The sequence below is a fragment of the Panthera uncia genome, chromosome F1, assembly GCF_023721935.1.
Source record: "Panthera uncia isolate 11264 chromosome F1, Puncia_PCG_1.0, whole genome shotgun sequence".
Taxonomy (NCBI): domain Eukaryota; kingdom Metazoa; phylum Chordata; class Mammalia; order Carnivora; family Felidae; genus Panthera; species Panthera uncia.
This window is the reverse complement of record NC_064813.1, coordinates 39,356,505-39,368,207: the sequence shown is the minus strand read 5'-3', so window position 1 is coordinate 39,368,207 and position 11,703 is coordinate 39,356,505. Positions and strand designations below refer to the sequence as shown.

Below are 11,703 nucleotides of genomic sequence, written 5' to 3'. Positions count from 1 at the left end.
CAAAGTGTCCATATAGGATGGTGAACTTAATTGAAAAATGCTGTGTTATGATGGCCCCACTAACTGGCCATTTCCCCTTCTCTCTCCCTCTCTTTGGGCCTCCCTATTCCACCAGACACAACAATACTGAAATTAGACCAAATTAAACCGTGTAATAACCTCTAAGGGTTCAAGTGAAAGGAAGAGGTGCATGTCTCACACTTGAGAAAAAGCTTGGTGAGGAAGGCATGTCAAAAGCCGAGAGGCTGAAAGCTAGGCCTCTTGTGTCAGCTAAGCTGTGAATACAAAGAAAAAGTATTTGAATGGAAGCAAAAGTGCTACTCCAGTGAACACTCAAATGGTAAGAAAGTGAAACAATCTTATTACAGATATGGAGAAAGTTTTAGTGGTCTGGACAGATCAAACCAGCCACAACATTCCCTTAAGCCAAAGACTAATCCAGAGCAAGGCCCTAACTCTCTTAAATTTTATCAAGGCTAAGAGAGGTGAAGAAGCTGCAGAAGAAAAAGTACTGATCTGTAGGGCACCTGGGTGGCTCAGTCTGTTGGGCGTCCAACTTCGGCTCACTCAGGTCATGATCTCGCAGTTTGTGGGTTTGAGCCCTGCGACGGGCTCTGTGCTAACAGCTCAGAGCCTGGAGCCTACTTAAGATTCTGTGTCTTCCTCTCTTTCTGCCCCTCCCCTGCTCATGCTCTGTCTCTGTCTCTCTCTCTGTTTCAAAAAGGAATATTAAAAAAAAAATTAAATGGGGCGCCTGGGTGGCTCAGTTGGTTAAGCGTCCGACTTCGGCTCAGGTCATGATCTCACGGTCTGTGAGTTCAAGCCCCGCGTCGGGCTCTGTGCTGACAGCTCAGAGCCTGGAGCCTGCTTCGGATTCTGTGTCTCCCTCTCTCTCTGACCCTCCCCCGTTCATTCTCTGTCTCTCCCAAAATAAACATTAAAATGTCTCAAAAATAAACATTAAAAAAAAAAAATTTAAATAAGTTGGGAAGTAACGTACAGCATGTCAGCTCTGGCTAATAATACTGTATTATATATTTTAAAGTTGCTAAGGTAAGAGAATAGATCTTAGAAGTTCTTTTAATAAAAAAAAAAACAAAAATTCTATAATTAAAATAAAATAATAAATTGTGCTAGTATTGCTTTTATTGCCCATAGTGAGTACACTGTCTGGCTTTCCTATCTCTGTAACTAAAGTTACTTTCCATGGTGAATTCTAACTATCACAATTGGGTTTCACTGAAATAGCCATCCAAAGGATATTTATGCAAAAGAAAAGCTTAATACCAAGAAAAAGTCACCCATGCAGTGTTTCATGTTCAAGGCTTATCCAAGTACACAGGTTAAAAGCTACTGAAAATGATCTATGTCTATGTATTTTTTAAATGTTTTATTTTGAAATCATTTTTAGACTTAAAGAAAAGCTGACAAACAGTACATAGAGTTCATGGATACCCTTTACTCACGTTCCTCTGATATTAACAACCTACACAACTGTGGTTCAATGATCAAAACCAAAAACTAACATGGGTATAATACTATTAACTGAACTACAGACTTGACTGGAATTTCACCAGTTTTTTTCCCTTATTGTCCTTTTTCTGCTTCATGATCCAATCCAAGATCCCATGTTGTATTTGGCTGTCAGGTCTCTTCAGTTTCCTCTAATGCATGACATTCTCTTATTGTCTTTTATGACCAGAACGCTTCCAATGAGTAATGATCAGTTACTTTGTAGAATGTGTCTCAATGTGTGATTGACCCAAGTTTCCTCATGATTAGACTGAGGTTATTCATTTTAGACAAAAATATCAGAGAAGTGATGCTGTGTCCTCAGAATATCCTATCAGGGAATACATAATGTTGAAAAGTTACTGGAAATGTTAACCATGATCACTTACTTGATAATGTGCAGTCTACTGGGTTTCTCTACTGTAAAGGTACTGTTTTTCCCTTTTAATGATAAAAATCTCGGGAGAGATACTTTGAGATTATGATAATATCTTGTTTCTTCTTATACTTTCACACATTGATTTTAGTATCCATCTGTAGATCCTATTGGCAAACATTATCACCGTGTTGTTTGCCTAATGGTGCTTTCATATTTATTTTCTTTACTCTTATTAACTGTAATTCTTTTCTAATGAGGAACTGTCCCTTCTCCTTTCTTTATCCAATTATTTCTTTACACCAGTGTGGACTCATGTTATTTATTTTATTGTATAGTTTTAAGCCAGTACTATCATTATTTTGCTGCCCAGATCATTCTACTTAGGCCACTGGCACTCCTTTCATTTGGGTCCTGTATACTTCTCTACACTCCCATCCTTTTTACAGCACTGCCTTTTGTTCTGGTATCACAAGATATTCTAGGCTTATCTTATATTTTCCCTGCGTAAGCCCTGGTGCTTATTTTAGTGGGGAATGCTATTTAGAAACCAAGATCTGGATGCTAGGTGTGCTCAATGCTACTGGGGTGTCACTGCTCCTAGGCCTTCTCAGAGAACACCATGAGGAAATCTATGTATGTATACTAACGTATACCTACACATCCACCCATCCATCTGCCTGCCATCCATCCATCCATCCATCCATCCACCCAACCATCCATCTACTGACACCTCAGATCCAATGCCATGTCAATACAAAGGTTCATTCTACTTTTCCTCTTTTCCTGATGTAATTTTTTCTCTGGCTCTCATTTTCTAAAATAAGTTTGCCTATTCATTTCAATCTTAGTATACACATAAACTAATTACAACTATTAACTCATACTCTTGTGAAAAACAGATGTATTAACTGGAGTACAGTTTTTGTGAATAGTTCTTTTTGACTTTAATTTTACAATATGCAGTCGAACCACACACTATTTTCCAAAGTTACTTGGATTCTTTTCTCTCCCAATACCCAATGATACTTATGTTATTCATTTGTAATACAGTCAGGTTCATTTGTTAATACTTCCATTTTGGGCCCCCTCTACCGCTTGATTTTAATTATTTATTTGAGGGATATTTCTACAATGCTCAATCAAAGCTACACAAAAAGGAGTATTATAAGAAGTGTCGCTCCATCCACATCCCTATTAACTTCTTTCCACCTTTTCTCAACCCACTCCATGTAACCAATCAGCTTCTGGTTTATCTCTCCTGTATTTCTTTTGCATTAATGAGCAGATACAGGTGTATTTTTTTATGTCCTCTTATTTACACGAACAGTTGTTTATTATATTCTTTTATACTTTTTCTTTAAAAAAATATTTTTACTATTTATTTTTGAGAAAGAGAACGAGTAGGGGAGGGACAGAGAGACAGAGACACAGAATCTGAAGCAGGCTCCAGGCTCTGAACTGTCAGCACAGAGCCCAACACGGGGCTCGAACCCAAGAACTGTGAAATCATGACCTGAGCCGAAGTCAGACGCTCAACCTACTGAGCCACCCAGCGCCTCTGTACTTTTTTTTTCAATTAACATTATATTCTGGAAATCATTCCACATCAGTTCAGAGATTCCTCATTCTTTTTCTTTGTAGCTGCATAACATACCATTGTATAGATGTACTTTATTCAACCTATTGAATCAACCTATTGAATCAACCACTGTCCTATTCATGAATGTATATAATGTATCAATGTATATAACTAGGCAGTTACACTGCTTCCAATATTCTGCTTTTATAAACTATGTTGCAGTAAACAATATGCATTTTTATATTGTTGAAGGTGTACCTTCAACCCCAGAAGTGGGTCTCCTGGATCAAAAGGTAAGTGCATATACAGTGTGGTTAGGTATGGCCAAATTTTCCTCCAAAAGGACTGTACCAATTTGCATTCCCACTAGTAATGTTAAGAGTGTTTCTTTACAGCCTCACCAACAGAATGTGTTACTATTTTGCCAGTCTGACAGATAAGAAATGGTTGTTTCATTTCTCTAACCACTATAAACCTTATTTGTATGTTTGAGTCCTTTTTTTGTCGGGGGGGGGGGGGGGCTGGTGATCTGTCTGTCCATATCCCCCTCCCATTTTTCTACTGGGTTTTTGGTCCTTTGTTCCTTAAAAAAAAATTTTTTTTACACTTTAATCTTGTTTTATCTTCATAACAAGACTGTGAGGTAGGTAGGCAGGTATTAAATCATTGGGGAGATTAAGTAGGGAGCTATGGCTCAGAAAATTTAACAGATTTTGTCAACATCTAAAAACTGGTCTGAGTCTCTGGTTTCAGGTCTGACTGTAAAGGCTATTATGGACCAAAGCAGTTGAAGACAGACCTTGAAGCTGACTCTGCTACTCTCCATGTTGTCCCTGATCCTTCCATTCCAGGTTCAGTCTTCAGGGGCTATTTTCCATAGGCAAGACTCAATGCAGAGGCACCCAAGATAGTACCATTCTCTGTTCTGGGGCTGTCCACGGACTTATGAGGAGGAAAACAAGACTTTTACAAACTGCCCACTGAGGAATGAAGGTTAGTTCCAGCCTTCTGCAGTTACCTCGCCCAGAAGACCAACTCTTTGAATGTATGATTCAGAAAAGATGGTTGCATCCAGCCAGTTCACAACAGTGACAGACTCATAGAGATACACATATCATTCTGCTTAGATATACATCTGCAAAACACTAGGCCCCAGATGATCTCCACGCCAAATACTCTCCATGGACTCATAATGAGTAAGTTAGTTCACGCTGTCTAGGCCCGGGATTTCTGGCAACCAGCAAGGAGCCCAGGGGCTGCCGTACCTTGGAGCCTCTCAGGGAACCAGGGTTCCTCTGCCAGGCTGCCCAGAGGAGAAAGATCCAGCCCTCTCTTCAGAGAGAAGGGTGAGCATGAGCAGCTTTTCCTGTCGGTACCCCAAAGCAGCAAAACAGGGCAAAGGGTGAGGAAGAAGACTTCAATGCACACCCCTCCATGCGGGGTCACGTCCCTGCACCAGGAGTTCTCAGCATACACAAAGGTTTTTGCTTGTTGCTTCTTAACCACAGCGATGGCATAAAGGTCTTCTGGAGGGGCTGGCGTTGAGGTCTTTTAGGAACATACTTTGACTCAATCCTAGGGGTGGGCCATCAGGAGGGGCAGGGGACTCAAAATGTCTCAGACTCCTCCAATGGATCCTGTTTAGCAGGACCCTGACCTCGTTCCAGTGGGAGAGATCCTGCTTGTGTTCCTGGGAGGATAAAAAGATGTGAGCTAGTTCTGCTGGGGCCTCTAACAGCCTGGGAGAATTGGTACTAGGCACCCCTCCCTTTAGGGGTAAAGCTGTCTCCTGTGTGTGGCTGAATAGTCCGTGTACCTCACTCGCCTGGGGCAGGAGAGGTGGAGGTGAAGGGGCCCAGCCTGGCTCCTTCTCCTCCTGCGCTTCAGGATTCCCTGGGGGCCTCTGCGCCTGCAAGTACAGCTGCTGGAGTCTTGCCATCTGCTCCAGCTCTAGGCCCAGGCTTTAGGCCCCAGGTCCCCCACCACCTCTGCTTCTTCCAGGTCTGCCTTTAGGTCAGTTTCTGCCACAGTGGCCTCCTGCTCCCTTACTCCAAAAAGGGGCATTTCGCATTCAGGCTTACTTGGTGACTTTAGGGAGTGATGGTGTGACATGCTGGCAGGGGAAGTCGAGGGTTGGTGGGACAGCTTCAGCACCTGCTCCAGCCTTCAGCCAGCTTTCACCTGGCCTAGGTGGGCAGGACATTCCTTGGCAGCTAGGGTCAGGGGCTCACGGTTCCCTATGTGCTCCAAGTCCAGAGAAGGTAACTGACTGAGAAAGGCCCAGTGAGGTGGCCTGGGGGCTATCTCCGACCACCATCTCCACTCCGGAGTCCCAGGAGGCCTGCCTCCTGGGACCTCTCTACTCACCTTTCCCCTCCCAAGAGTCTAGTGAGCAAGCTGGGCAGCAGCCGGGATCCATCCGCAGGTGCTGCTGACTCCTGGCACTAAACAGCTGCATGGCAGGTTCTTGACAACCCCATCTACCATCTCTTCGCACCTTGATTTTCAGGCCAAACCCTTTCCTGCTACCCATAGGTCCTCTGGGTTGCTCCCTCCTAACCCCATCCTTCTAGATAGCACCCTCATCCCATTCTTCTTTCCCAGATACAGACAGGGAAACAGAGTCCCTAGTTTTTAAGAGCTCTTTATACTGGGGTGCCTGGGTGGCTCAGTCGGTTGAGAGTTAGACTCTTGACTTTGGCTTTTAGGTCATGATCCCAGGATTCTGGGACTGAGCCTTATGTTGGGTTCATGCTGAGCATGCAGCCTGCTTGGGATCCTCTCTTCCTCTGCCTCTCTACCCTGCTAGTGATCTCTCTCTCTAAAACAACAACAACAGAAACCCTAAAACTATCTTTAAGAATTTGTTTATTTTTGAGACAGACATAGAATGCGAGCAGGGGAGGGGCAGAGAGAGAGGGAGACACAGAATCGGAAGCTGAGCTGTCAGCACAGAGCCTGACGCGGAGCTAGAACGAGGAGCTAGAACTCACAAACTGTGAGATCATGACCTGAGACGAAGTTGGATGATTGACTGAGCCACCCAGGTGCCCCCAAACCTCGAAACCATTAAAAAAAAGAAAGAAAGAAAAAGTTCTTTATATATTAAGGATATTATCCTTTTGTCTGGGTATATGTTATGAAAAATTTCTCCCAGTTTTTCAGCTGTCTTTTGACTTTTTTTTAATGTTTATTTACTTTTTTGGGTGGGGGGAGACAGCGAGAGAAAGAGAGAGAATGAGTAGGGGAGGGGCAGAGAAGAGGGGGAGAGAGAATCCGAAGCAGGCTCCAGGCTCTGAGCTGTCAGCACAGAGCCCGATGTGGGGCTCGAACTCACGAACCAACCATGAGGTCATGACCTGAGCCAAAGTGAGCCCCCAGGCGTCTTTTGACTTTTTATATGGTGGTTTTTGTCATGCAAATTAAAAACATTATTTTATGAGTCACACTTATCAATCTTTTATTGTCTCTGAATTTCGAGTTACAGTTAGCCTTTCCTTATGCCAGCATTAAAGAAAAATTCACCTGTATCTTCTAGAATTTGTACAGTTTCATTTAAAAAAGAATTTTTTTTTTTTTTACATTTATTCATTTTTGAGAGACATAGCACAAGCGGGGGAGGGGCAGAGAGAGAGGGAGAGATAGAATCTGAAGCAGGCTTCAGGCTTTGAGCTGTCTGTCAGCACGGGGCCTGAGGCGGGGCTCAAACCCACAAACCGCGAGATTGTGACCTGAGCCGAAGTTGGACACTTAACCGACTGAGCCACCCAGGCAGCTCCTGTACAGTTTCACGTTTTAAATTTTTAGGTTTCTAATCTATTTGGAACTTGTTTTTTTGTATGGTATAAGATACTGATCTGATTCCAAATACCTACCCAGTTGTCCTAGTACCCTTTATTAAAATGTCCACCTTTACCCCAATGACTTGAGTGAGATGTCACCTCTATCTACATTAAATTTCCATAGGTACTTGTGCCTATTTCTGGACTTCTTATTCTATTCCACAGTTCTATTTGTGTATTCACATACCAGTGCCACTCTGTTTCTTTTAATTATAGAGCCTTTATAAGATGTTTTAATATCTGGTAGAATTAGTCCCTCGTCAGAGCTTTTTCCTGTTCAGTATTTTTGGAGCTACTCTTCCATGTTTGTTTTTCTACACACTTTAGAATCAACTTGTGTACTCATCTATAATGTTGAGTTGTCCTATCCAAGGATAGCATATGTCTTTCCATTTGTTCAAGTCTACTTTTCCCACCCATTTCTCTGTAAATGCTTTAATACATATCTCTGAAAGATATATATGTTTTAAAGTTTATTTATTTTGAAAGAGAAAGAGAGCATTCAAGTGGGGGAAGGGCAGGGAGAGAGAGAGAGAACCCCAAGTAGGCTCTGTGCTGTCAGTGTAGGGCCCGAGGCATGGCTTGAACTCATGAGATCATGACCTGAGCCAAACTGGATGCTTAACCGACTGAGTCACCCAGGTGCCCTGGAAGATATTTTTTAAACTGAGGTAGAATTCATAACCATTTTAAGATGAAAAACTCAGTGGCACTTAGTACATTCACCTCTACCTAATTCCAAAACATTTCCATCATCCTAAAATAAAACCCATACTCGTTAAGCAGTTATGTTCAAGTCTACTTTTTAAGTCTTTCAGGAATGTTTAAACAGTTTCACCCAATAGGTTCCTTTACAATTCCTATTAATTTTATTCCTAAGTATTTAATCTTCTTTGTTGCTATTGTAAATGGGTTTTTAAAAACCACTTTACATCCTCTAGGCTTTTATATGAAGGCTACTGATTTTTCCATTTTATGTCTGGCCTCTTTACTGAATCCATCGATTCCTCACTCATTACGCGCTTAAGCTGCAGGGTTTCTTGGTATTTTTTTTTTTAAGTGAATTTACTTATTCTGAGAGAGAGTGCACACACAATACAGAAACTCATGCACGGGGGAGGGGCAGAGAGAGAGGAAGAAAGAATCCCAAGCAGGCTCTGCTCTGTCAGCACAGAGCAGGATGCGAGGCCCCAACACGTGAACGGGGAGACCGTGACCTGAGCCAAAATCAAGAGTCCGACACTTAACCGACTGAGCCACCCAGCGCCCCTAAGCTGCAGTTTTTGACACAATCTTATGGCACCCATCTTTTCACTCAGGAAAGAGTACTTTTGCAAGAACACCATGAAAGAAGCCACATTCTCTCTAAAGCATTTAGTCAAGTGATTAAATCACAAGTAAACACTTCAAACCTGCAGAATTACCTCTAAAAATACTGAAGTCCATCCTAATTCTTAGGATTAGTTTAGATAGTTCAGACTCTGGTACATATTAAACTTATTTATAATGGGAAAAATAGTAGGTGTCTACAACCTAAAGATATGGGAGTCAACCTTCAGAATGGACTAAAACACATGAATCAGATATAATTCTGGAAGACCTCGTGGATACCAACCAAAGTTCAAGTTTAATGGTAAAAAAGCTCTCTAAAATGCATGTATGAAATCCAATTAAAGAAGGAGAAGGGAGAAAAGAGCACTTGTAAAGGGACCCCCACTTCCTTTGACTTCAGATACTTAGGGTGATGATGGATGTTAACTTTATAACCCCTAGTCTGTTTAGAAGTTACTGTCCACCCAGGTTTAGCATCCCTGGAAATAGTCAATCAGTTCTGTGACAATTATGTGACATCTTTAAGGATGATCTATATATATTCATAAATTATATGGCCCATACAGTATTTTCTTGTAAAGCACATATTTCAACTTTTGCATGGACCATTATGATATGGGTTTTAATATTCCTGGCAAGAGCACAATTTTTGGATCATTACTACAGAGACAAACTAAAATGGGATCAAGATGAACAAAATCTTTACTCATACAATGTGGAAAAGATACTGAGGTATGAAAATGAGAGTTTTTGAAAGGGTTTGAAACTTGAGGTGGGACTTTAAAATTTAAACAAATCTGAATAATTACTTTTTCAATGAAAGCACAGATACTGTTACAGTTATAGGGTCAACACTAAGGCTCACAGAACGGACAAGGAACCATGCATTTTCCACCAGTCAACACTGGTACCAATTAGAAGAATCATTATAGCATGAAGACCAGGCAAACTACACCTAAGTCTTGCCACTATTTGGGGGTCCTTTTTCATGAACCTGAGAATATCAAGTCTATTCCTTTGGAAGAAAAGGGTAGTGTGAATACATTTCTTCCATACCAGTGCCAGAAGAAGGTAGGTAGTACTCTGGTAACGATCACAATAGCTGGGAGCTATCCACTCTAATACAAGATCTAGTATCAAGATCATCAAAGATCACACCCCAATTTCCACTAATCACTTCGCTTCATGCATCACTGAGATTGCAAGGGATGGTGAGAGTAAGAGATCATCAGAAGATTAAGATCCATGAGGGGCACAGAAACCTAAGTCAACCAGGGGATCTGTACTTACAACAAACATCATAAGATAAATTTCTCTGAAAGCTTATTTCCTCCACACAGGAAAGAAGAAGCTTGAAAGTTCAAGTATATAACTCTCTGCTGAAAAGCACTGATGAGAAAGAAAATCTTCAAAGACTATAATCACCATTAACTAAAGACTGGATAAACAGAACAGATTTTCTTTTCTACAGGCTCCTACAGTTTCAAAAACAGTGGTCACATGATCAGCTCTAGTTTGGAAGTCCCAAAATTTCAAAGACCAAGAACTCACTTGCATTAGGTTATAGGGGGATGTAAGAGTGAAATTCAATTATTATTTATTTAATAGTATTTCCTGTTTAATGTATTTCCTATTCTGCCTAGACTATATGCCCATTAGAAATACAGAGATATCAGTCACCATAGAAGATTTTCATACCATAAAACTTTAGTTTACTTAAAAGCTGTAAGAATTATTTACAAGGAGTGATAGCGGTGGTGTGGTGAACTCTGCTTTAAAACTAACACACATAAGGAAAAGCCAGAAAAAAAACCCTCAAGTTCTCTCACATGTTTTAAACGATCAATATGGTTGCTCCTGTCCACTGATTTCTGTTAGGTAGTAAAAATTCTACTTACAGATACTCACTTAACAGAGACCACCTATTTTTTTGAAGAAATACAACTAAGTGTGTCTATAAAGAAAAGGTACTTTTACTTATATTAGTGTGTATTGGGGGACTTCCAGTTTTGCTGATTGGTGTCTTTAACATAAACTAGAAAGAACCGCTGAATAACTTGCTTTGGGATGGTTAAGGCAGGAAAAGTACAAGAAACACCGACATACACAGCTGTTTTATTTTGTCTTGCTTTGAAAACAACAATTCAGATTAAACTAAGATTCAATCTACAATCAATTAAGCCGAAAGGGGACATTCAAATGGGTTGTAAGAAGTTAGCTTTCTAATGCCATTTTTGTCTGGTTTCTTTTCCCAAGATGAAGTAAGATAAACCCATTCTGTCAACCTGGGTTTTCACCCTGACTACAGGTTCCTGAGTATACTCTTATCCAGCACAAAATGGTATCCTCTGACTTCCTTTCCAAGAAAGCCTTTGCCCTCCTTCCCTAGCTCATTCTCTGGGGTTTTAGTCTTTTGCTCCCCTCTATCATTATCCTTGCTCCTCTTTCTCTCCTCTCACCTCACTAGGCAAAAGCATTATCTAAAACTTGGCTTCGAAGGGAAGATCCAAAGGAGAGCACGGAGGATAAAGGGTAAGTTAAGAAACATATGCTACTGGACTTAAGGGTCACTAGAGAGACATGAGACTTGGCAGTGCTTTGACAGTCAGGGAAGCTACTACTAAGAAGAATTGTGAATAGGGTTTGGTTGGGAAAGGACGTAGTTCTGAGTATAGCTCTGGAAAAGCCCCCCTTTTCTTATGGAGGTTGGTGAGCACCACAAAACCACAGCTGAAAGGAAAAAGAAAACTCCACCACTGGCCTTTTTCCGAGCGTGGCCGCCTTCCGCTCGGCTCAGTGCCCGCCACATGCCCAGGAGTGCGTCTGGATCCTTGAGGGGCTCCCTTCGCAGGTGACAGTGCTTACGCTATACTGTAAGAGAGCCAGAAAAGTGCCCATGAGAACCAGAAAGCAAACTTCCAGCCAGCAGGAACATCTCTCTAGGCATCTAAGATGGGGGAATCAACACTGATATATGGGCAGCATCTGAATGCCAGGAAAGGTGAGGGAGAGATAATTACCCCCTCCCCAGTTCAATATAATGGTGACGGAAGGGAAAA

General features: G+C 41.5%; 1 protein-coding gene and 1 pseudogene across 1 annotated transcript in view; both read right to left on the bottom strand.

Moving 5' to 3' along the window:
- The window catches only part of IPO9 (importin 9), a 53,290-nt gene that overhangs the window by 37,506 nt on the left and 4,081 nt on the right, over positions 1 to 11,703 (bottom strand). The gene's annotated exons all lie outside the window — the stretch shown is intronic.
- On the bottom strand, positions 3,969 to 11,396 carry LOC125925389 (uncharacterized protein C8orf58-like; annotated as a pseudogene).